The sequence below is a fragment of the Salmo salar genome, chromosome ssa03 (assembly GCF_905237065.1).
Source record: "Salmo salar chromosome ssa03, Ssal_v3.1, whole genome shotgun sequence".
In the NCBI taxonomy this organism is placed as follows: Eukaryota; Metazoa; Chordata; class Actinopteri; order Salmoniformes; family Salmonidae; genus Salmo; species Salmo salar.
The window spans coordinates 34,645,073-34,670,179 of NC_059444.1; the positions used below are offsets into that span (position 1 = coordinate 34,645,073).

The 25,107-nt window shown below is 44.2% G+C and overlaps 1 protein-coding gene across 1 annotated transcript in view; it reads left to right on the top strand.

Annotated features, from left to right (window-relative positions):
- The first annotated feature begins 3,270 nt into the window (after positions 1-3,270).
- The window catches only part of LOC106600431 (GREB1-like protein), an 83,007-nt gene continuing 61,170 nt past the window's right edge, over positions 3,271-25,107 (top strand). Inside the window, exon 1 of the mRNA XM_045714752.1 lies at positions 3,271-4,067. The gene's annotated coding sequence lies outside the window, so the exon portion shown is untranslated. The remainder of the gene's footprint in view (positions 4,068-25,107) is intronic.

Here is a 25,107-nt window from a genome sequence, read left to right on the forward strand (position 1 = left end):
AAGGCCAAAAAGATCTTCAAGGACAACAACTACCCAAGCCACTGCCTGTTCATCCTGCTATCATCCAGAAGGTGAGGTCAGTGCAGGTGCATCAAAGCTGGGACTGAGAGACTGAAAAACAGCTTCTATCTCAAGGCCATCAGACTGTTAAACAGCCATAACTAGCACAGAGAGGCTGCTGCCTATATACAAAGACTTGAAATCATTGGCCACTTTAATAAATGTAACACTAGTCACTTTAATAATGTCACTTCAATATTGTTTACATATCTTGCAATACTCATCTCATATGTATATACTGTGTTCTATACTATTCTACTGTATGTTACTTTATGCCGATCTGACATTACTCGTCCATATATTTATATATTCTTAATTCCATTCCTTTACTTAGATTTCTGTGTATTGGGTATATGTTGTGAAATTGTTAGATTCAGAAGCACAAGCATTTCGCTACACCCGCAATAACATCTGCTAAACACGTGTATGTCACCAATAAAATTGTATTTGATTACACACACACACACACACACACACACACACACACACACACACACACACACACACACACACACACACACACACACACACACACACACACACACACAGAGAGAGAGAAATCAGAACCATGGACAGCCACATCATATGGGTAAAATCACTGGGGAAGCCAAGCCGCCCCACAAAAAAAAGCCATATTAAAGAGTTGGAGTAAAGTAGGCCTGAGGGCTGAAGGGCTATATTTTTTCATAAGGGACCGCTCCGGGGTTAAGTTTCCCCTACAGAACTAGGATCAGCTTCTTCTCCCCCAATCTACCTATCAGTAGCGGTGCATGGGTAAAATCACTGGGGAAGCTAAGCCCCCCCCCCAACCTATGTCTTGTGATAATTGCATTGTTTACTCTATAACCTGTTAATGCATATGCCTTGCGACCGTGATATATAGGCCTAAAGACAATAAGAAGACACAGTGGCAGAATAAATTCAACCACATAAACCGGATAGCAACCTCTGTCCAGTGAAGTCCACAAAACATATTGCATGTAACAAACAGTTACATGACCTACAGCAGGGTCAAGCAAGTTCATGTTTCCAACATTTTCGGACCACTAAACAACTATTGATTTAGAACCACAGAGAGTTACCGCAAGTCACAAAGAAAACAGGAGCTGCCTCCATTATTCCAGCACCATTTCAACATCAACATTTTAACATCATCAAATCACCTCTGCTTAGTCTAATACAGTGACAACTAAAAGATACCAAAAACAATTTAGTCCAATCAACGTAAGCTAAATATGATGTGGCTGTCCATGGTTCTGATTTCTCTGTGCGTGTGTGTGCGTTCGTGCAAGTAGAGAAACATGTTGACTCACCCTACTTGTAGACAAACGTCAATGCCATCCTCCTCTCTTTCATGTAGACGAAACTGTCTATCACTCTGTCATACAGTACACGCTTTTATTTTTTGTTGTCCATGGCAACCTGGCTAAAATGCTTGCTCGTTAGCCTAACTCCCGTTAATGGGCAACGTTAGCTAGTTAACATTAGAATAACACATTGAACTTCTATCCTCTCAGGCCAGGGAGCACAACAATGTATGAATTAATGGTTGGATCAGAATCGCCATTATAATCATTGGCCAGTATGGAGAATGAAGTAAAACCACAAGTCCAAATCCCAATCTCCATCCATTGCTAATTTAGGAAAGGGACAATTTTAGCTAGCTGGCTAGATAGCCACTGGAGGACAACAACACAACGAGATACAAAAATTCACATTTTTATGTGAATGATGTATGCTCTCAATGGGATTTGATAGGAGTGACGCCAAATCCTAGATGGCTTTGACACTTTTTTTTTGGTGCGCCAGGACCATTCACAGTTGAACTCACTCAGTTTAGCTCAACGCTGATTGGCAAATGTTTTATACTTTTTTTTGTCATGGGAGGCCAGATGCTGGCTGGCTTCCCTTGCATTCTATACTACTGGCGGCAACAATGGTATCCTCGTTTGGACCAGACAGCATCCGATATGTGGCCTACACGTAGAGAGACAGAGGGGCGCTGTTTCGCTCGCTCAGATGCTTTCTCCTGTGAGATACATTCAGCCTCTTGCGAATTGAACGAACATTATAAAACACAGAGACACGAAATATAAATTATTTTATGTTTAAAAAAAAAGAAATCCCTTGGCATCCATGAATACAGGCAACTGATTGGACTAAATTGTTATTGGCATCTTTTAGTTGACGCTCTGTTTGACTAAGCAGAGGTGATTTGATTATTTTTTATTTAACTAGGTAAGTCAGTTAAGAACACATTCTTATTCACCGGCCAAACTGGAACAATTGTGCGCCGCCCTATGGGACTCCCAATCGTGTCCGGTTGTGATACAGCCTGCATTCGAACCATACGTTCCGTAGTGATGCCTCAAGCACCTAAATGCAATGCCTTAGACCACCGCGCCACTCGGGAGCTCGGGATAATGTTGAAATGTTGAAGTTGAAATGGTGCTGGAATAGTAGAGGCAGCTCTTGTATTCTTTGCGACTTGCGGTAACTCTCCGTGTTTAGTGGTCTGAAAACAGAAAGTACTTATTCACAAATTTGGACTGTTTGCTAATAATACTGTGTTGTTGTCATAAACTTGCTTGACCATGCTGTAGGTCATGTAACTGTCTGTTACTGTACATGCAATATGCTTTGTGGACTTCACTGGACAGAGGTTGCCACTGTGTATTCTTGTTGTCTCGGTCGCAGGGCGTATGCTTGGCTTCCCAGTTACTCACGCACCGCTAATGATAGGTAGATTGGGGGAGAAGAAGCTAATCCTAGATCTGTAGGCCTACGTAGGGGGAAACTTAACCCCGGAGCGGTCCCTTATTAAAAAATATAGCCCTTCAGCTCTCAGGCCTACTTTATTTCAACTCTTCACTGAATGTATAAAGACAAAAAGGTGTTATATTTCACCTATTTCTTTTTTTTTTTGGCCTACAAGATATAGCCTAGGCTTCCCATGCACTTTATAGTGTAATATATCGGAGTGATTATTTGTGGAAATATGAAATGATTTAATGATTATTAATTGTCAATTACCCTACAACGGCAGATCATGCAGTGACTGACATTTCAGCCTAGGCTACCGAGCATTTTTTTCCGACAGAGGGAGAGGTTCTCAAGCTTTTAGACAGTCTAACCCCATGGGAGGAGCTGATGAACAACTTGTATCATAATGACGGCAGGAACCATTGTTTTAAACCTTGTTGAGAATGTGAAGTATATCACTACATGCAACGACTAAATGAGGAACATGTGTGCGTGCGTGCAACATATAAAGATAGGTATTTTATGTAGTTCAAGTTTCCATGGTGTTGTAGACGTATCATTTCTATCGTTTGTATTCTAGTTTGTTTAGTCTACCTATGTAGGTCTATGCCTAATGCAATTCATAGCCTGTTGTGTGAATCCAAAATATGGAATAAATCAAACTAAACCAAAATTAAATTTTGTAATATGTAAATCGAATTTAAGTCTTATAGATGAAAAACGATAAATATGATAACTTAGAGATGAAAAACTATAGCCTACTTTTTATTTGTTGATTGACCGTAGGCTACAATAAACTTTTTAGGGGTTGAAAATATAGCTTAGGCCTAGCTTTAGCTTATGCCTAATGAGTTATATATGTAATGAGTTATATATGTATTCTAGATGTATATCTTTAAAAAAGAGTAATGATGAGGAATTTATCACCAGGATCTAGTCCTGAAAATGCGTAAATCCCCTTTTTCACTGAACTGGATTGCTTCTCTGGCGCGCATTTTAACCATAGGCCTATAGGCCACAATAACTGCGCATCAGTTACGCACGTTCTGCAGTCTTTGTTTTTATTATGTACTGTTCATTAGAAAAACTATACGTCCAAGCAATTTCCCCACTAGTAATTCCTTGACGTCACTTGGAGGCTCCCTATACTGTGACTCTGAGTGCTCAGAGGACAGCCTGGAACTGCGAGAGCGAAAGATGTGCGTGATGGACATTTAACTCAATTCAACGGAAATCGCAAATTGGTAGGTTTTTTTTCTTCTTCTAATTATTGATGTAGGCCTATAACATGTATGTGTTTTGCAGCTGGTTATGCTTTGCATTTTATCTCGCCGTCAGTGCGTGTTACGAAGTTCTTCCCTTCGAACACTTGAGCGGAGGCTATGTTGCAGGTGATGGGTCGAGTTGAGACTGAGAGACTGTCTATATTTAATCCAGCACTATATTGCATTAGATTTATATAACAAAGATGTTCTGTGTAATATATATTTTCTGAGATCGAAAACTATGGCACATTGTCTATTTTCTCAGTCTCTTTTACACTAAGAACTTTTATAGAAATGTAGGGACATTTTGTATTTGTATTTTATTTAACATTTATTTGACTAGGCAAGTCAGTTAAGAACAAATTCTTATTTACAATGACGGCCTACCAAATGGCAAAAGGCCTCCTGCGGGGACAAGGCTGGGATAAAAAATAAATAAAAGAATAATAAATAAATATAAGACAAAACACATATTATGACAAGAGAGACAACACAACACTACATAAAGAGATACCTAAGACAAAAACATAGCATTGCAGCAACACATGACAACACAGTATGGTAGCAACATGACAACAACATGGTAGGATCACAATATGGCAGCAGCACAACATGGTAGTAGGACAAAACATGGTACAAACTCATGATGCACTTAAAAGGCATGATAGGCTACTCTACCTCTGTGGATTTTTATTTTTATTTTTTTACCTTGTAAATGCCCATCATATTTAAAAACGTTTGGAATTGTACTGTATCATGTTGAATTTGGGACATTTCAGTGGCCTTATTGAACATTTTTCCACCAATAATTTTCAAAGACATTTTTGAACAAAACAGGTATCAACGGTTGAGTATCACAGGTGATATATGCCCACAACAGTAAAGGGTGATATTGGATGAAGACCAGTCAAAACGTCTATATTGTACTATCCCGCTTGGGACTATAGATTGCATTTTGCTGACTCATCTTTTACTTGTATGTTAAAGTAGACAATGAGATGAGTCATATCAGATGAGAGTGACCAGAAGATGTGGCGTGTAAGCTATTACTGAAATTACCGCCTTTACAAACTTGTCTGTCCAGACCAGATCCTAATCTACAGTACTGTCCCCCACGTTTCATGTCCTAGAGGTGAACTACATTCCGCGTGTCTCCACAAAACCTCATCTTTATCACTCTTCCCTCCTTCCTCCCAATTTCTGGTTGAATTCTTTGGAGGTTACATGCCTTTCTTTTTGACAGAAGGCCCTAAAAGGTGTTGCATTTGAAAACGAAACAGAAAGTACTTATTCACAAATTTGGACTGTCAGCTAATAATACTGTGCTGTTGTCAGTCACCAAACTGCTTTGTATTTTACGTATGTCTGCAGCCTTGGATGACTATGTAGTTGTAGATGGGTAAATCCATTTGAATTCAATAACTTTCTGACACCATCCCTTTTGATTTTAAACATAACTTTCCGTAAATGTTTGCCCATGAAAAAAGTGATCAGAAATGGACTTTTAGGTCCTGAATGCCAAAACATTCAGGAGATAAAGGTGCTCAAAGTTGACCTATTTTGCATACCTACCATACCATCAGACATCTATTTCTTTGTCACTGGAAAAGATAAACAGTGAGATTGATATCATTTAAAAGCTTCCAAACACTGTTGTCAAACTATTATTATTATTTTTTTTTTGTTAAATAAAAAGTATGCAATTTTTAAACCTTGAACGTCAATTATTTCATATTCACACATGTTGTAGTTTAGACCCTATTTCACATCATCTGAGTTTGTGTTGTGCCCTCCATCGGTTGAGACACAATATGCTCTTGAATACAGGGTGGGCGTCATTTCAATCATAGTAATAGAATTCTTACAACCACTTGAGACCATTGCAATATAGCTGCTACACCATTTACATATCATTTACATTTTAACTTATAATTACTACCACAAAGATGACTGCCGGTCCACACACTGTCGATTGTCAACATAAATGGTCATGTCTATTCTATTATCTACATTTCTATGATTTCAATAGGTTTCCTATGGAGGATTGACAGTATAATTTAAAACAACAGATATTCCCATTCAAGTCTACATTCTCTGATGTGTGGACCTCCAAGTGTCTTTCTGGTACCATTTGAAAGTCAAATTTTCAATTCTATTGCCATTTTTGTACATTTATCAGCTAAAACATGACACCCACCCTGTTGGCCACCCTATTCAAGAGCATGCTGTGTCTCAACTGATGGCGGGCACAACACAAAAACCTAAGCTACAACATATGTGAATATGACCATTTTGGGAGTTTACAGGTTTTTAGATAATTGATGTTGAAAGTAAAAAAAAGTATATATTTTTTATGTATACATTTTTTTCTCCATACATTAACAAGTAATTTGACAACCCTGCTTGTAAGCTTATAAATTATCAGGGACAAAAAGGCTCCTGAATAGCTCCTACCCCTAAGCCATAAGACTGCTAAATAGTAAAACAAATAGCTATCTGAGTTGACCCTTTTTGCACTAACGCTTTTTGACTCTATGTACACACACTGGACTCTACCCACACACTCACACATACTTACACTGACACTTCAAAACATAGACACTCACACACATTCTCACTCACACATAATACGTACACACAGGCGCACATTCACCAGATACACACTTACAGACTTCCACACTCATCACATACGTTGCTGCTACTATCTATTATCTATCCTGTTGCCTAGTCACTTTGCCTCTGCCTATATAAACATATCTACCTCAATTTCCTCATACGCCTGCAAATCGACTCGGTACTCGTACCCCATGGACAGTTGAAGTCGGAAGTTAACGTACACCTTCGCCAAATACATTTAAACTCAGTTTTTAACAATTCCTGACATTTCATCCATCACATTCCCAGTGGATCAGAAGTTTACATACACTCAATTAGTATTTGGTAGCATTGACTTTAAATTGTTTAACTTGGGTCAAACGTTTCGGGTAGCCTTCCACAAGCTTCCCACAATAAGTTGCATGAATTTTGACCCATTCCTCCTGACAGAGCTGGCGTAACTGAGTCAGGTTTGTAGGCCTCCTTGCTCGCACACACTTTTTCAGTTCTGCCCACAAATATTCTATAGGATTGAGGTCAGGGCTTTGTGATGGCCACTCAAATACCTTGACTTTGTTGTCCTTAAGCCATTTTACCACAACTTTGGAAGTATGCTTAGGGTCATTGTCCATTTGGAAGACCCATTTGCGACCAAGCTTTAACTTCTTGACTGATGTCTTGAGATGTTGCTTCAATAAATCCACATAATTTTCCTTCCTCATGATGCCATCTATTTTGTGAAGTGCACCAGTCCCTCCTGCAGCAAAGCACCCCCACAACATGATGCTGCCACCCCCGTGCTTCACAGTTGGGATGGTGTTCTTCGGGCTTGCAAGCCTCCCCCTTTTTCCTCCAAACATAACGATGGTCATTGTGGCCAAACAGTTCTATTTTTGTTTCATCAGACCAGAGGACATTTCTCCAAAAAGTACGATCTTTGTCCCTATGTGCACTTGCAAACCGTAGTCTGGCTTTTTTATGGCGGTTTTGGAGCAGTGGCTTCTTCCTTGCTGAGCAGCCTTTCAGGTTATGTCAACATAGGACTCGTTTTACTGTGGATATAGAAACTTTTGTACCTGTTCTGGGATTGATTTTCACTTTTCACACCATAGTACGTTCATCTCTAGGAGACAGAACGCATCTTCTTCCTGAGCGGTATGACGGCTGCGTGGTCCCATGGTGTTTATACTTTCGTACTATTGTTTGTACAGATGAACGTGGTACCTTCAGGCGTTTGGAAATTGCTCCCAAGCATGAACCACACTTGTGGAGATCTCCAAATCTTTTCTGAGGTCTTGGCTGATTTCTTTTGATTTTCCCATGATGTCAAGCAAAGACGCACTGAGTTTGAAGGTAGGCCTTGAAATACATCCACAGGTACATGTCCAATTGACTCAAATTATGTCAATTAGCTTATCAGAAGCTTCTAAAGCCGTCACAAAATGTTCTGGAATTTTCCAATCTGTTTAAAGGCACAGTCAACTTAGTGTATGTAAACTTCTGACCCACTGGAATTGTGACACAGTGAATTATAAGTGAAATAACCTGTCTGTAAACAATTATTGGAAAAATGACTTGTGTCATGCACAAAGTAGATGTCCTAACCGACTTGCCAGAACTATAGTTTGTTAACAAGAAATTTGTGGAGTGGTTGAAAAACGAGTTTTAATGACTCCAACCTAAGTGTATGTAAACTTCCAACTTCAACTGTATATAGCCAAGGTATCTTTGCTCATTGTGTATTTATTCCTTGTGTTACAATTTTTTATTATTATAATTTTTTTTAAATATATTGTATGTTGTTGAGAAAGGCCAATAAGTAAGCATATCACTGTTAGTCTACAACTGTTGTTTATGAAGCATGTGACAATTACAATTTTATTTTATTTCCAGTGATGAAGACATAGCTGTCTAATGGTATGGTGTGGAGTATTCAACATGTGTCGACTTGGAGCACCTTTCTCTCGTGAATGTTTTGGCATTCAGGTCTAAAAAATATTTTTCTGAGCACTTCTACAATGTATTTAAGGTTTCGTTCAAATCGAAAAGGGGTGCTATCAAAAAGTGATTCAATTCAAATGGATGTACCCAGACGTTACTGAGTCAGGTATGGTTGTGATGTTTTCCCAGCCATATGTTCTCAGCAACCAACATCAGTTTTCCATATTCCAATGCTTTGAATGTTTTATGAAAACCATCTCAATCAGTTATTTACCCAGTAAGTCCAAAAAATATCCTCTCTTTATTGTTGTGAATGTGATAAAGCAAGGTCACATGATCAGCCTTTGCTTTCATTGGGGCTTGCAGTTCCTTGCAGCGTACACTTCACATAGTTTTTATGACACTTGGCGTCATTGGCCAGTGTGTATGATGATGAACTCTGGTGGCCTATGTCTCTGTGTCTGGACTGAGCACGTGCCGCTATGTCAGTGAGGGCAAGCGGCTGGCCGGCAGGGTCAGGGGCCCTGAGCAGAGTGCTGAGCAGAGCACTGAGCTGGCCATCTGGCCCTCGGGGGAGCTGGCCTGGCTTCCTCACAGGCTGTCTTTGTTCATTGGGAACAATGTGAAGTTAATCTGGGAGAGATAAGAATAGCCTCCTCAGTCACACTCACTATGCTCTCCTAAATGGTGCAGCTTCATTATGAAATCACCAGCCATTAGCTGCTTTGAAGGCAATCCTAATTTGAGAAACATGGAAGTTTTACATTGAGGAGATATTCAAGAAACTTGTGAAAGAGTTCCATGCCGTGAGTGCTATATCTCAAAAAAGGATTAATGTCCTAGTCCTTTAGTTTATAAGAACAGAGAAACACAATATGCTAAATGTGCTGGGTAACACTTCATTTTAAAAGGCCCTTATTACAGTGTAATTACGCTGTAACAAGTATTGTAGTTTATTGTAATAACTTAAAGTTACACTGTAAAAACAACATTTAACTGTTGGTAATTGTAGTCTATAATTACAGAGGTGTAACAACAAATGCTTGTTACCATGCTTGTTACAAATGGTCAAGTTTCCACTAAATTCACCAAGTTAGTGGTTTGCTTCTTCTCTCCGATTCAGTAACAACTGTCACAAGGTTGTCATCTCCCGTGGACAGATGTGTTGGGTGTCCGAGATTACAAAGGTTGGAGGCTCTATAGGCTCTAATTGCCTACCCATGAATGCAACATCTCGTGCAGTGTTGTTGCTAGCACTTGCCCTCAGAAAATGTACCATCTGGGTTAACTTGGTTGAGTTTACAGAAACAGATCAGATATAGGTCAACCTCACTAACTGGGATCTGGCATACGGGTGTCATCCTAGATTATAATTAACAAATGTATTTATAATGAATGTGTATGTTACCCATTATGACAACCTCAACCTCCTTGCCATCCAAGTGGGAGGATAAACACACTAGTACACCATAGAGTACATGTAATATCTGTCTAAGTGCAATGTAATTGCTAGGTGTTATACAGGATTTAGCTAGTTATAATGAAGTGTATTTAGGGGGGGTACTTACTTGTAATTATTGTGTACCTACATAGTATGTTACTTATACATACATATAATGGTGGAACAAGCTCCCTCACGACGCCAGGACAGCGGAGTCAATCACCACCTTCCGGAGACACCTGAAACCCCACCTCTTTAAGGAATACCTAGGATAGGATAAAGTTATCCTTCTAACCCCCCCCCTTAAAAGATTTAGATGCACTATTGTAAAGTGGTTGTTCCACTGGATATCATAAGGTGAATGCACCATTTTGTAAGTCGCTCTGGATAAGAGCGTCTGCTAAATGACTTAAATGTAAATGTAATGTAAATGTATACATAAATATTTTAGTTGTGACTCAAATCTGCAAACTATATTATGGTGAGTAGCCTAGCTAGCTAGCTATCTAATTAAGAGAACATGGGATTATCTTTTTCTGCCCTTTTTAACATTACAAGTAACATTAGAAATGGACAACATCTGTCTTCGTCTGTTTCTTTCTTGAAAGCATTTTCCCATTCTAGAGTCTGAGACCTTGTGGGAATCTATGGTAGAGAAGAAGAATGAAGCTATGACAATTTAGCAACTACACTATACAATTAGCCTACTAGCTAGCTATAATCAGAGACAGTATATAAACCTTCATCCAATATCTCTGCTATCATCATTAGCTGTCATGATTTCTATAATTTAGGGTTTAGGCTTATTGCTAGGCCTATCTGCCTAGTTGTTGTGTTATCCAGCTAGCATTATACTAATAATGGTGCTTGCTAACACTAAGAAGCTAGCCAGAGTTTCAATTGAAAAGGAGGTGTTTTGACACAAGTAGCTAGCTAGCTAACTTTAACATGCTGGGTGTGTCTCACATAGTGCCACAGACAGAACAACGAGAGATATTTCACTGGATGTATAAATGTGAAGCATCCGGTTGGCGTTTCCACTCACTGCCAAATATGGTAGTGAGAGGAAGCCCACTGGTGGGCAGTGGGAGAAGATGGAATGAGATGGATTTGGCTGACATTCTGCAAATCTTCTCATCAATTAAACATTTGATCTCAATACAGTTTTCTGTTCCCAAAACTAGAATCTGTTATGAACAGAACGGAATAAGTTTTGTAGACTTCACCCTTTGCAAAAGTTGTACAGAATTGCGCTGTTTAGGAGTGCAAAGGAAAATTAAGTTATTGCACACGAGCACTTCACAGAGCAGGTATTCCCTAATGGAAATATGCTGATGTATACTAGAGCGCGCCAAATGGATATCGCTAGCGCATGCTTGGCTCTGCCCACCACCTTGCTTGTTCTGCCCACCTCCTTGCTTGTTCTGCCCACTGTAACTAATTTATTCCCATTGGAAAGGAGAAGCTGTGGTCTATGATAATACCCTTGGGTACAGATACCTTGAAAACAAGGTTCAGGGAAGATAAGATCATTGAGCCCTGCTAGCTCGCTATCTGTTTGTCAGCTTTAGGTACAATGCCTTCAGAAAGTGGTCATAGACGTTGACTTATTCCACATTTTGTGTTTTAGCCTAGAATTCAAAATTGATTAAATATATGTTTTTCTCTCACCCATCTCCACACAATACCACATAATGACAGTGACATGTTAAAAAAAGGCTAATTTATTGAAAATGAAATACAGAAATATCTAATTTACATAAGTATTCACACCCCTGAGTCAATACATGTTAGAATCACCTTTGGCAGCGATTACAGCTGTGAGTCTTTCTGGGTAAGTCTCTAGAGTGTTGCACACCTGGATTGTACAATATTTGCACATTATGATTTTTTAAATTCATCAAGCTCTGTTAAGTTGGTTGTTGATCATTGCTAAACAGCCATTTTGAAGTCTTTCCATAGATTTTCAAGACGATCTAAGTCGAAATTGTAACTAGGTCACTCAGGAACTTTCAATGACATCTTGTTAAGCAACTCCAGTGTATATTTGGCCTTGTGTTTTAGGCTATTGTCATGCTGAAAGGTGCATTTGTCTCCCAGTGACTGTTGGAAAGCAGACAAAACCAGGTTTTCCACTAGGATTTTTCCTGTGCTTAGTTCTATTCCGTTTCTTTTTATCCTAAGAAAACTCCCTAGACCTTGCCGATGACAAGCATACCCATAACATGATGCAGCTACCACCATGCTTAAAAACATGAAGAGTGGTACTCAGTGATGATTTTTGTTGGATTTTCACCAAACATAACGCTTTGTATTCAGGACATAAAGATTAATTTCTTAGCCAAAATGTTTTATGTCTTACTTTAGTGCCTTATTGTGAACAGGATGCATGTTTGTAATCTTTTTTATTCCGTACAGGCTTCCTTCTTTTCATTCTGTCATTTAGGTTAGTATTGTGGATTAACTACAATGTTGTTGATCCATACTCTGTTTTCTCCTATCACAGCCATTCAACTCTGTAATGGTTCTAAAGTCACCATTGGCCTCATGGTGAAATCCCTGAGTGGTTTCCTTCCTTTCCGGCAACTAGGTTAGGAAGGACTTGTATGTCTTTGTAGTTACTGGGTGTGTTGATACTCCATCCAATTGTGTAATTTAATAACTTCACCATGCTCAAAGGGATATTCAATGTCTGCTTTTTTTTACCCATCTACCAATAGGTGCCCTTCTTTGTGAGGCATTGGAAAACCTTCCTGGTCTTTGTGGTTGAATCTGTTTGAAATTCACTGCTCGACTGAGGGACCTTACAGATAATAATTTGTATGTGTGTGGTACAGAGATGAGTTGGTAATTCAAAAATCATGTTAAACACTATTATTGCACACAGTGAGTCCATTCATCTTATTATGTGACTTGTTAAGCAAATGTTTACTCCTGAACGTATTTAGGCTAACAAAGGTTTTTAATACTTATTGACTCAAGACATTTGTAAACATTTCTAAAAACATAATTCCACTTTGTTATTATGGGGTACTGTGTTAATTTTGCCTGCCGATTTTAGAAAACTGCTAGTATATTCTGCAGATGTTAACTAAGCCTACCATAAACCACAGCTAACATTTACTAGCTAGCTAGTTAGTTTTTGGTATTCTGCTGGACAATTTAGGTAGTTGGCTACCTACCTATGCTAAATTGTCCAGCACAATTTCTGTATCGAAAAGCAAAACATATTGCGTGGAAAACTTACCTTCTCTCTCCTGTGTGGATGTTTTTGTCTCATCTACAGCACTGTTTCTTTCACGGCAATCTCTTATGTCTAGATGTTATGTTTTAGATCCTGGTTATTTGCACACTGTCACTATGACATCCATGTCAACATCCGCTACAAGACCATGGTGCTTGCCTACGGAGCTGTGAGGGGAACGGCACCTCCGTACCTTCAGGCTCTGATCAGGCCCTACACCCAAACAAGGGCACTGCGTTCATCCACCTCTGGCCTGCTCGCCTCCCTACCTCTGAGGAAGCACAGTTCCCGCTCAGCCCAGTCAAAACTGTTCGCTGCTCTGGCACCCCAATGGTGGAACAAGCTCCCTCACGACGCCAGGACAGCGGAGTCAATCACCACCTTCCGGAGACACCTGAAACCCCACCTCTTTAAGGAATACTTAGGATAGGATATAGTAATCCTTCTAACCCCCCCCTTAAAAGATTTAGATGTACTATTGTAAAGTGGTTGTTCCACTGGATATCATAAGGTGAATGCACCAATTTGTAAGTCGCTCTGGATAAGAGCGTCTGCTAAATGACTTAAATGTAAATGTAAACATAAAGTGTGGTTGTATTCGAGGTCATCAATATTTCGAGCTCGTTGTACAGATGGGTGTCACGCCCTGACCATAGAGAGCCATTGGTTCTCTATGGTGTAGTAGGTCAGGGCATGACTAGGGGGTGATCTAGTACAGTGAGGGAAAAAAGTATTTGATCCCCTGCTGATTTTGTACATTTGCCCACCGACAAAGAAATGATCAGTCTATAATTTTAATGGTAGGTTTATTTGAACAGTGAGAGACAGAATAACAACAACAAAAAATTCAGAAAAACGCAGTTCTCCCCAGTCCGGTACGTCCAGTGCCTGCTCCTTGCACTCGCCCTGAAGTGCGTGTCCTCAGTCCGGTACGTCCTGTGCCTGCTCCTCGCACTCGCCCTGAAGTGCGTGTCCCCAGTCCGGTACGTCCTGTGCCTGCTCCTCGCACTCGCCCTGAAGTGCGTGTCACCAATCCGGTGCCACCTGTGCTGGCTCCAAGCATCAGGCCTCCAGTGCGCCACCTCAGGCCGGTAGTTCCGGGGTCTGCTCCTCGCACTCGCCCTGAAGTGCGTGTCCCCAGTCCGGTACGTCCTGTGCCTGCTCCTTGCACTCGTCCTGAAGTGTGTGTCACCAGTCCGGTGCCACCTGTACCGGCTCCATGCATCAGGCCTCCAGTGCGCCTCCCCAGTCCGGTACGTCCTGTGCCTATTCCCACACTCATCCTGAAGTGCGTGCCACCAGTCCGGTGGCACCTGTACCGGCTCCATGCACTAGGCCTCCAGTGCGAATTCACAGTCCAGAGCTTCCTGCGACGTTTCCCAGTCCAGAGCTTCCAGCGACGTTTCCCAGTCCAGAGCTTCCGGCGACGTTTCCCAGTCCAGAGCTTCCAGCGACGGTCCACAGTCAGGAACCTCCGGCGACGGTCAACGGTCCGGAACCTCCGGCGACGGTCAACGGTCCGGAACCTCCGGCGATGGTCAACGGTCCGGAACCTCCGGCGACGTTCAACAGTCCGGAAACTCCAGCGACGGTCAACAGTCCGGAGCTTCCAGGAAAGGCGTCCAGTCCAGCTCCAAGGCCGGAGCCTTCTTCTGCGCCAGTGCCCAGTCCAGGCACGGTGTCCAGTCCTGCTCTATGGCCGGAGCCTTCTTCTGCGCCAGTCCTCAGTCCAGGCACGGCGTCCAGTCCAGCTCCAGGGTGGGAGCCTTCCTCTGCGCCGATGCCCAGTCCAGGCATGGCGTCCAGTCCAGCTCCAGGGTGGGAGCCTTCCTCTGCGCCGATGCCCAGTCCAGGTACGGCGTCCAGTCCAGCTCCAGGGCGGGAGCCTTCCTCTGCGCCGGTGCCCATTCCAGGCACGGCGTCCAGTCCAGCTCCAAGGCCGGAGCCTTCCTCTGCGCCGGTGCCCAGTCCAGGCACAGCGTCCAACCCAGCTCCATGGCCGGAGTCTTCCGTTGTGCCGATGCCTAGTCCAGGCACGGCGTTCAGCCCGGCGCGATGGCCGGGTCCGGGGTCTGGGCGGGGGCTACGACCTGCACCGGAGCTGCCACCGACACTAATCACCCCCCCTACCCTCCCCATTTGGTTTCTGGTTTTGCAGCTGGAGTCCGCACCTTTGGGGGGGGGGGGGGTACTGTCACGCCGTGACCATAGAGAGCCCTTGGTTCTCTATGTGAGTCTGGAAGGAGAGTTTACAGTCTAACCAGACACCTAGGTATTTGTAGTTGTCCACATATTCTAAGTCAGAACCGTCGAGGGTAGTGATGCAGGACAGGCGGGCAGGTGCAGGCAGCGATCGGTTGAAGAGCATGCATTTAGTTTTACTTGTATTTAGGAGCAGTTGAAGGCCACGGAAGGAGAGTTGTATGGCATTGAAGCTCGTCTGGAGGGTTGTTAACACAGTGTCCAAAGAAGGGCCAGAAGTATACAGAATGGTGTCGTCTGCGTAGAGGTGGATCAGAGACTCACCAGCAGCAAGAGCGACATCATTGATGTATACAGAGAAAAGAGTTGGCCCAAGAATTGAACCCTGTGGCACCCCCATAGAGACTGCCAGAGGTCCGGACAACAGGCCCTCCGATTTGACACACTGAACTCTATCAGAGAAGTAGTTGGTGAACCAGGCGATGCAATCATTAGAGAAACCAATGCTATTGAGCCTGCCGATGAGGATGTGGTGATTGACAGAGTCGAAAGCTTTGGCCAGGTCAATGAAAACGGCAGCACAGTATTGTTTCTTATCGATGGCGGTTACGATATCGTTTAGGACCTTGAGCGTGGCTGAGGTGCACCCATGACCAGCTCTGAAACCAGATTGCATAGCGGAGAAGGTGCGGTGGGATTCGAAATGGTCGGTAATCTGTTTGTTGACTTGGCTTTCGAAGACCTTAGAAAGGCAGGGTAGGATGGATATAGGTCTATAGCAATTTGGGTCAAGAGTGTCCCCTCCTTTGAAGAGGGGGATGACAGCAGCTGCTTTCCAATCTATGGGAATCTCAGACGACACGAAAGAGAGGTTGAACAGGCTAGTAATAGGGGTTGCAATAATTTCGGCAGATCATTTTAGAAAGAAAGGGTCCAGATTGTCTAGCCCGGCTGATTTGTAGGGGTCCAGATTTTGCAGCTCTTTCAGAACATCAGCTGAATGGATTTGGGAGAAGGAGAAATGGGGAAGGCTTGGGCGAGTAGCTGTGGGGGGTGCAGTGCTGTTGACTGCAGTAGGGGTAGCCAGGTGGAAAGCATGGCCAGCCGTAGAAAAATGCTTATTGAAATTCTCAATTATAGTGGGTTTATCGGTGGTGACAGAGTTTCCTATCCTCAGTGCAGTGGGCAGTTGGGAGGAGGTGTTCTTATTCTCCATGGACTTTACAATGTCCCAGAACTTTTTTGAATTTGTGTTGCAGGAAGCAAATTTCTGCTTGAAAAAGCTAGACTTAGCTTTTCTAACTGCCTGTGTATATTGGTTTCTAACTTCCCTGAAAAGTTGCATATCACGGGGGCTGTTTGATGTTAATGCAGAACGCCATAGGATATTTTTGTGTTGGTTAAGGGCAGTCAGGTCTGGGGAGAACCAAGGGCTATATCTGTTCCTGGTTCTACATTTCTTGAATGGGGCATGCTTATTTAAGATGGTGAGGAAGGCATTTAAAAAAAATAACCAGGCATCCTCTACTGACGGGATGAGGTCAATAACTGGCGGCTCTGGACAGGCGGCGGCTCTGGCGGCTCCGGACAGGCGGGCGGCTCTGGCGGCTCCGGCGGCTCCAGACAGGGGGGCGGCTCCGGCGGCTCCGGGCTGGCGGGTGGCTCCGGCGGCTCCGGGCTGGCGGGCGGCTCTGGCGGCTCTGGCCCAGGATTCACCAGGCTGGGGAGACATGAAGGAGGCCTGGCCCTGGGCACAGGCACAGGACTCACAAGGCTGGGGAGACATGAAGGAGGCCTGGCCCTGGGCGCAGGCACAGGACTCACCAGGCTGGCGGCTCTGGCGGCTCCGGGCCGGCGGGCGGCTCTGGCGGCTCCGGGCCGGCGGGCGGCTCTGGCTGCTCCGGACAGGCGGGCGGCTCTGGCGGCTCCGGACAGGCGGGCGGCTCTGGCGGCTCTGGACCGGTGGGCGGCTCTGGCGGCTCCGGACAGGCGGGCGGCTCTGGCGGCTCCGGATAGGGGGGGCGGCTCCGGGCTGGCGGGCGGCTCCGGGCTGGCGGGCGGCTCTGGTGGCTCTGGCCCAGGATTCACCAGGCTGGGGAGACATGAAGGAGGCCTGGCCCTGGGCACAGGCACAGGACTCACCAGGCTGGGGAGACATGAAGGAGGCCTGGCCCTTGGCGCAGGCACAGGCACAGGACTCACCAGGCCGGCAGGCGGCTCTGGCGGCTCTGGCTGCTCCGGACAGGCGGGCGGCTCTGGCGGCTCCGGACAGGCGGGCGGCTCTGGTGGCTCCGGACAGACGGGCGGCTCTGGACAGGCGGGCGGCTCTGGCGGCTCCGGACAGGCGGGCGGCTCTGGCGGCGCCGGACAGGGGGGCGGCTCTGGCGGCTCCGGACTGGCGGGCGGCTCTGGCGGCTCCGGACTGGCGGGCGGCTCCGGACTGGCGAGCGGCTCTGGTGGCTCCGGACTGGCGGGCGGCTCTGGCGGCTCTGGCCCAGGATTCACCAGGCTGGGGAGACATGAAGGAGGCCTGGCTCTGGGCGCAGGCACTGGACTCACCAGGCTGGGGAGACCCACTGGAGGCCTGGTCCGTGGAGGAGGCACAGGACTGATCAGGATGGGGAGACCCACTGGAAGCCTGGTCCGTGGAGGAGGCACAGGACTGACCAGGATGGGGAGACCCACTGGAGGCCTGGTCCGTGGAGGAGGCACAGGACTGACCAGGATGGGAAGACCCACTGGAGGCCTGGTCCGTGGAGGAGGCACAGGACTGACCAGGATGGGGAGACCCACTGGAGGCCTGGTCCGTGGAGGAGGCACAGGATAGACTGGGCTGTGGGGGAGCACTGGAGTTCTGGTACGTAGGCCATCCACCCATACTCCAGGCTGAATACCCACTTTGGCCCGGCACGGGCGGAGCGCAGGCATTGCGCGAACTGAGCCCTCCCAGCCCCCTGGAGACACAGTGCGCAGAGCCGACGCAGGATAACCTGGACCGAAACGGCGCACTGGAGACCAGACGCGCTGAGCTGGCACAATCCGTCCTGGCTCGATGCCCACACTCGCATGGCACTTGCGGGGGGCTGGCCTATAGCGCATCAGGCCATGAACGCACACTGGAGACACCGTGCGCTTCACAGCATAACACGGTGCCTGACCAATACCACGCTGCTTCCGGTAAGCATGGGGAGTTGGCCCAGAATTAGATCCTGTCTCTGCCACACTCCCCGTGTACCCCCCGCTGCCTCTAGTGCCTGTTGCGCTCCCTCGCTTCATACCAGCGCCTCTCAGCTATCGCCACCTCGATCTCCCACTGCGGGCAGCGATACTCCCCAGCTTGAGCCCATGGTCCTTTACCGTCCAGCAATTCCTCCCAATTCCACGACTCCCGATAGCTCCTCTCCTGGTGCCTCTCCTTCCTCCGCTGCTTGGTCCGTTTCTTGGTGGGTGATTCTGTAAGGGCTGTCGTCGTAAGAAAACCAAGATGCAGCGGAGGATGTGTATTCATTTTAAAGATTTAATCAAATGAACCACTATAAACAAAATACTCGACAGAAACGACAGCAAACAGTCCTGTCTGGTCCTACATGAACAAAACAGAAAACACTAGAAAGAAACAATCACCCACCAACCCCAAAGGAAAAAATAGGCTACTTATGTGTGACTCCCAATCAGCAACAACGAACTACAGCTGTGCCTGATTGGGAGCCACACACAGCCAAACAAAAGAAACCAGCCAACATAGAAAAATGAACATAGAACGCCCACCCAATGTAACACCCTGGCCTAACCAAAATAATGAAAAAAAAAAAACCTTTCTATGGCCAGGGCATTACAGCAGCCGATAAGACAGCTAACGATTAGCGGGCCGCAGATGGGCATTCGGGTTACGTCGCGACGGAGGGGCGAGTTGGATAACTCCCTTGGGCAGATAACGTCGGTGGTCCAGTCGTGAAGGCCCGATGGGGCTCCGCATCGGCAGTAAAACGGGTCCGGATAGGTGATTGTAGCCCAGGAGAGGCTGATGGAACTCTTCAGCTGGCTATCTCCGGAATAGCCCAGGAGTGGCTGATGAAACTCTTCAGCTGGCTAGCTCCGGAATAATTTATGTTAACTCCGGGACCAACGTTGCCAATAGCCACTCAGGTAGCAGCTAGCTAGCTGCAAGATCCAGGTGTAAACGTCCAGAGCCTGCGGTAGAAATCCAGGGATATGGAGAGAGAATAGGTCCGGTAAGCTCTGGTCTGAGTCGCGCTGTACAAAAATGTAGGATGGGACATAAACCTAACAACTTAAATTACTAATTTCTCTGATCAGGGGGAAGAAAGTCACTGGGAATACAACAAAGTTGGGTCCAACTCAGATGTTAGGTTCTATATTTATTGAATATTATATGAATCCTATAAAATAAAATTGCTAATTTGGGTGCAATCAATTGTCTTAATTTCTCAGAGATGAAAATATATTTCCACCAAATAATTTGCCGGGAATTCTAGTCTTATCTGTTTCTAACAACAGAAACAATTTCAGAACAATCTGAGATGGTGGGTGTCAAAATCCAATTTGTTGTGCTTTTTGAAGTGGAACGATCCAGGATCTATTGTTTCTCAGCTCCCAAGACGTGACCTTTCTTACATTAAGATTGACCGCTAGCTGTTGTAGATCCATGCTTATTTAAACCATTTTTTAAAATCTTCATGAGCACCTTTTGGTTCTTCCTGCTTGGCTGGTTTCATATCTAGCCTACTGTAAATGTAATTGTATTTTTTTTTCAAACCACCTCTGCTTGCCTTGTCTCCCCTTGTGTACTAGTCATTACAACTGGGGTAAACACATAGGCAGTATTGTTCTAAAGCCCTGTATTGAATTACATCCATATTGATCACAATACCCCATCCATCTTTGTCTGTTATGACAAACCAGTGTGTGATGGGATGGTTCATCTATGCACTCTGTGTCATAACAGACGGCCATACATAACAATTGACTACCAATAACATCAAGAATGCAGACATTTCTGTATCCACTCACTGTTCATATTGGCAGCAGCTGGAACATATCTGTTTGCAAAGGGTGAATTGGAATTAACTCACAAAGGGAAAGAGAGAGAGAGAGCAACCATTTGGCTATAAACAATCAGGTTAAGATTAAGGAGGATGTTTTCCACATGATCTGCCCACGCAGATTACATATAGAGAAATCTTATTTTTATTGTTTTAGGTCCAATTGCAGTGTGGAAATGATGAAGGTTCTAAAAATACCAAGACAAATTGAGGTGGATGTTGTTGTTTTTGAAAGCCTACTGATTCAATCTTCTTATCCATTGAGGTGTACCTGAAGGCCATAGTGGGCTTTACTGGTGCTGACTACAGATGGTAGTAGGAGAGATAAAACCCTGCTATCTGCCAGGGAGAAATCCTTGCCTTTTTGGAGACCATCTGTTTTCTGAGATCTGATGACTCGGGAAACAGGTGGTCTTCAAAAGCTGTCATTGATCAAATTTCCAAGACGTGACATTTTGTATAAATGTTTGGCAAACGGTACCGTTTAATTCCACAATGCAGTGGATTTACAAATAAAAAAAGAAATAATTCACACCAAATGAGTGAATGGTTTTAGTATGGATTTTTAGTTTCCACTTAATTTTATCTGTTTCCTTGGGATTCATTAAAACAAGCACTAGGAACCATAGATGCCACTAGTCATTCTGATAATATTTAGCCTTCAGTCTCCAGGGCCTCAACCAAAAGCCAACAATATTCAATGAAATGTTAAAGTTGAGAGATCTCAAGTATATTTTGAGTTAATTGCACAGGTCAGTGGACCTGGAGTTAGGTCAGAGACGTGCCCTTAGTTACCAGACCTCAGAGGTATAATCAGCTGTGGAGTTACGATATATTATTTTCCAGCTGCTGCTCTGCTGGCCCAGCCATCTTCCACATGGGTGCTTGTAAACTTTTAACCTGTCCTTTTTATTGGGGGTCAAGAATGCCAGGAACCCATCTGCATTGTCAACCCTGTGTAAAAAAGAGAGAAAGAAAAACATTGACACTGATTGTCTTTGTAATAGCCAGATGTGCCCCAAGATTAGAATAAGTACATTTGTCTGTTTCTCTGTTTTTTTATGTTGTCATTTAGGAAGTATTTCCTTAATTTGGTTTATTTACAGCTGTAACTTTTACGCTGACAGTTTACCAAGAGGCATGATACATTTATACATAGTTGTATTTTTGTGTTTGGTAATAATTAGGCTAGGAAATAACCTATTGCTCTTCATGGGGTCCTGGAATTGACATATTTCGTAAATCAAACAAATAACCATTGACTTAATATAATATTATTCTGAATTCATTAGGAATTAAGTAAAATTACATACAGTAACTACATTTTAGACTTTTGGCCTTGTTAGTGGCCAAGCCCCACCTACAAAATGCAGCATGAAAGCAAAGGGATATAAGGGAGGGAGAGAGAGAGAAAGATAGGGAGTGAAAGAGAGATTGGTTGGAGGGGGGAAGTGGTGGTAGAGGGGTGGTGTGAGAGAGGAGAGGAGGCTAAAAAGATGTGGGAGTGAGTGGTAAAGAAACAAGACAGCTGGAACGGTAGGGTGAGATGTTTTACATTTACATTTACATTTATGTTTTCAGAGGGAGTGAGGGAGGGGGCCAAACAAGACTGTTTATACTGTATTAGAGAGTATGACACAGTTGCAAAATTGGATAATTTTAGCCAATCTGACAAAGGCCCTGGCCCCTACCCCCTCTGAATGAAGATGTCAAAGGTCGCTGACCTCTTCCATTTCTAGGCATTGATCCCTCTGCTGAAGGTGGGTTTTCTCTCCTCCCTCAAGCAAAGCACTCACAAATCAGCTGTTATACAGTATACCAGAACATTCTTCACAACATGGTATGTTGTTGACAGCATATATTATTCAGTATATTTTATATTTAGAAACTGGACAATGGGACTGTGTAATAGACAGGTAAGCCTCAAAGTGCAAAGACTAACTATATAGCCTGAAAAATAAGGGTTCATAGCCTGTTTCTCCTGTTTGACATTTTCCCAAATCCACTTGTAGTTAGTTGTCAGTGGATATTTATGGGTGGAAAACAAACACATTTTTTCCAACTTTGTATTGAACTTGACTCTCGTCTCTCCATACTAGGACAGAACTCCATCACAATTGAGCATATGGTGTTTCTCACCAAAGACACTTTCAGGCCTGTCTCCTGAAAATCCTTGATTGCTTGATGGCTGAAACTATCTTTGTCATAAAGAGACTGACCATTCCAGTAATCAATAATGCCATATAATTCATACACTGCAACTGAGGGGTATACGACAAAGCAGGATCAATGAGTTAGCGAGCTAAACTTAGATATGTGTTTTTGGTTGTTGAGTCAATTAGACCATGCCCATTTCAAGCTTATCTTTCCAAAAAAATAAGAAGTTATTTCAGAATATGTAGTTAGCTGGCTGGTCTTGATTCGTTGTATACCTCTTTATTCTTATCAACTGTTCTTAGCAATGAGCCAGGTCACTCCTGCTCCAAATTTCTGTCTGACCATGAAGTTGTTGTGCTTGGTCTGGGTGCGAGCCCACTTCACTCCCTGGTCTTTACGATGGGCCAAAGAGTGAAGGGGAAACCTCTATGGACTAGCTGAAACACCTCCCAGCAGCAACCCTCCTCTCACTCAGCGCTGAGCCGTTGACAAGCCTTTTGTGATGTATGGGACAGGAGGAACATTAAGACAGCTAGAACACGCAGTACGTAATACGAACCTGACGATCCTAGTCTGTTTCTGAGGGAAGTGGAAAAGCAGACTGGGCAAAGACGTCAATTCAACGTCTATTCCACGTTGAGTCAATGCAATTTCATTGGAATGACGTGGAAACAAGGTTGATTCAACCAATGTGTGCCCAGTGAGAGCTTTGTCAGTGCATCTGTTTGTGGGGCACCATATTCTCTACAGTGTACAACTATTAGTCAGAACCTCATGCACTATAGGACCAGGCTCCGTTACAGACACCCCTTTGACTGTGTGAGTCTGTGTCCATGGACTGCAGTGATGGACGGCGGTGATGGATGTCACTTCCTGTTGTCCTGCTGGTTATCTCAGGTCCTGACATGGAGGACAGCACATTATCTCTCATCACTGTAATCCCTGTCCCTCCCCCACAACCCTCCCCACGTCCTCCCTCTCACACCCCATTCCTCCCCTCTCATCATCCTCCTCCTCAGCAGCTTTTCTGAAGGCTATCCCTCCCATCTTCCCCCTCAACTCCTCCAGGCGTCCACATGCTTCCCAGCCAAAACAGTTCGGTAGAGTTTGTGCATATATTATGACGACATTTTGTGACGTTTTTGTTCGTTTTGGACTTCGGTGAGGGTTTTTTCGGCTGTTCGGTCACACAAGTTTTTTATAGAGGCAAGCCGAAGTTTAGAACCGAAGTCTAATAAAAGTGTGTTGGTTGTGTAGACAGAGTTGAAGGTGCAGCGAAATGCTTGTGTTACTAGCTCCAACAGTGCAGCAGAATGGCTTGTGTTACTAGCTCCAACAGTGCAGTAGAATGTCTTGTGTTACTAGCTCCAACAGTGCAGTAGAATGTCTTGTGCTACTAGCTCCAACAGGGCAGTAGAATGTCTTGTGTTACTAGCTCCAACAGGGCAGTAGAATGGCTTGTGTTACTAGTTCCAACAGGGCAGTAGAATGTCTTGTGTTACTAGCTCCAACAATGCAGTAGAATGTCTTGTGTTACTAGCTCCAACAGTGCAGTAGAATGTCTTGTGTTACTAGCTCCAACTGTACAGTAGAATGTCTTGTGTTACTAGCTCCAACAGTGCAGTAGAATGTCTTGTGTTACTAGCTTCAACAGTGCAGTAGAATGTCTTGTGTTACTAGCTCCAACAGTGCAGTAGAATGTCTTGTGTTACTAGCCCCAACAGTGCAGTAGAATCTCTTGTGTTACTAGCTCCAACAGTGCAGTAGAATGTCTTGTGTTATTAGCTCCAACAGTGCAGTAGAATGTCTTGTGTTACTAGCTCCAACAGTGCAGTAGAATGTCTTGTGTTACTAGCTCCAACAGTGCAGTAGAATGTCTTGTGTTACTAGCTCCGACAGTGCAGTAGAATGTCTTGTGTTACTAGCTCCAACAGTGCAGTAGAATGGCTTGTGTTACTAGCTCCAACTGTACAGTAGAATGTCTTGTGTTACTAGCTCCGACAGTGCAGTAGAATGTCTTGTGTTACTAGCTCCAACAGTGCAGTAGAATGTCTTGTGTTACTAGCTCCAACAGTGCAGTAGAATGGCTTGTGTTACTAGCTCCAACTGTACAGTAGAATGTCTTGTGTTACTAGCTCCAACAGTGCAGTAGAATGTCTTGTGCTACTAGCTCCAACAGTGCAGTAGAATGTCTTGTGTTACTAGCTCCGACAGTGCAGTAGAATGTCTTGTGTTACTAGCTCCAACAGTACAGTAGAATGTCTTGTGTTACTAGCTCCAACAGTACAGTAGAATGTCTTGTGTTACTAGCTCCAACAGTGCAGTAGAAACGTAACAAAATGTGGAAAAAGTGAAGGGGTCTGAATACTTTCCGAA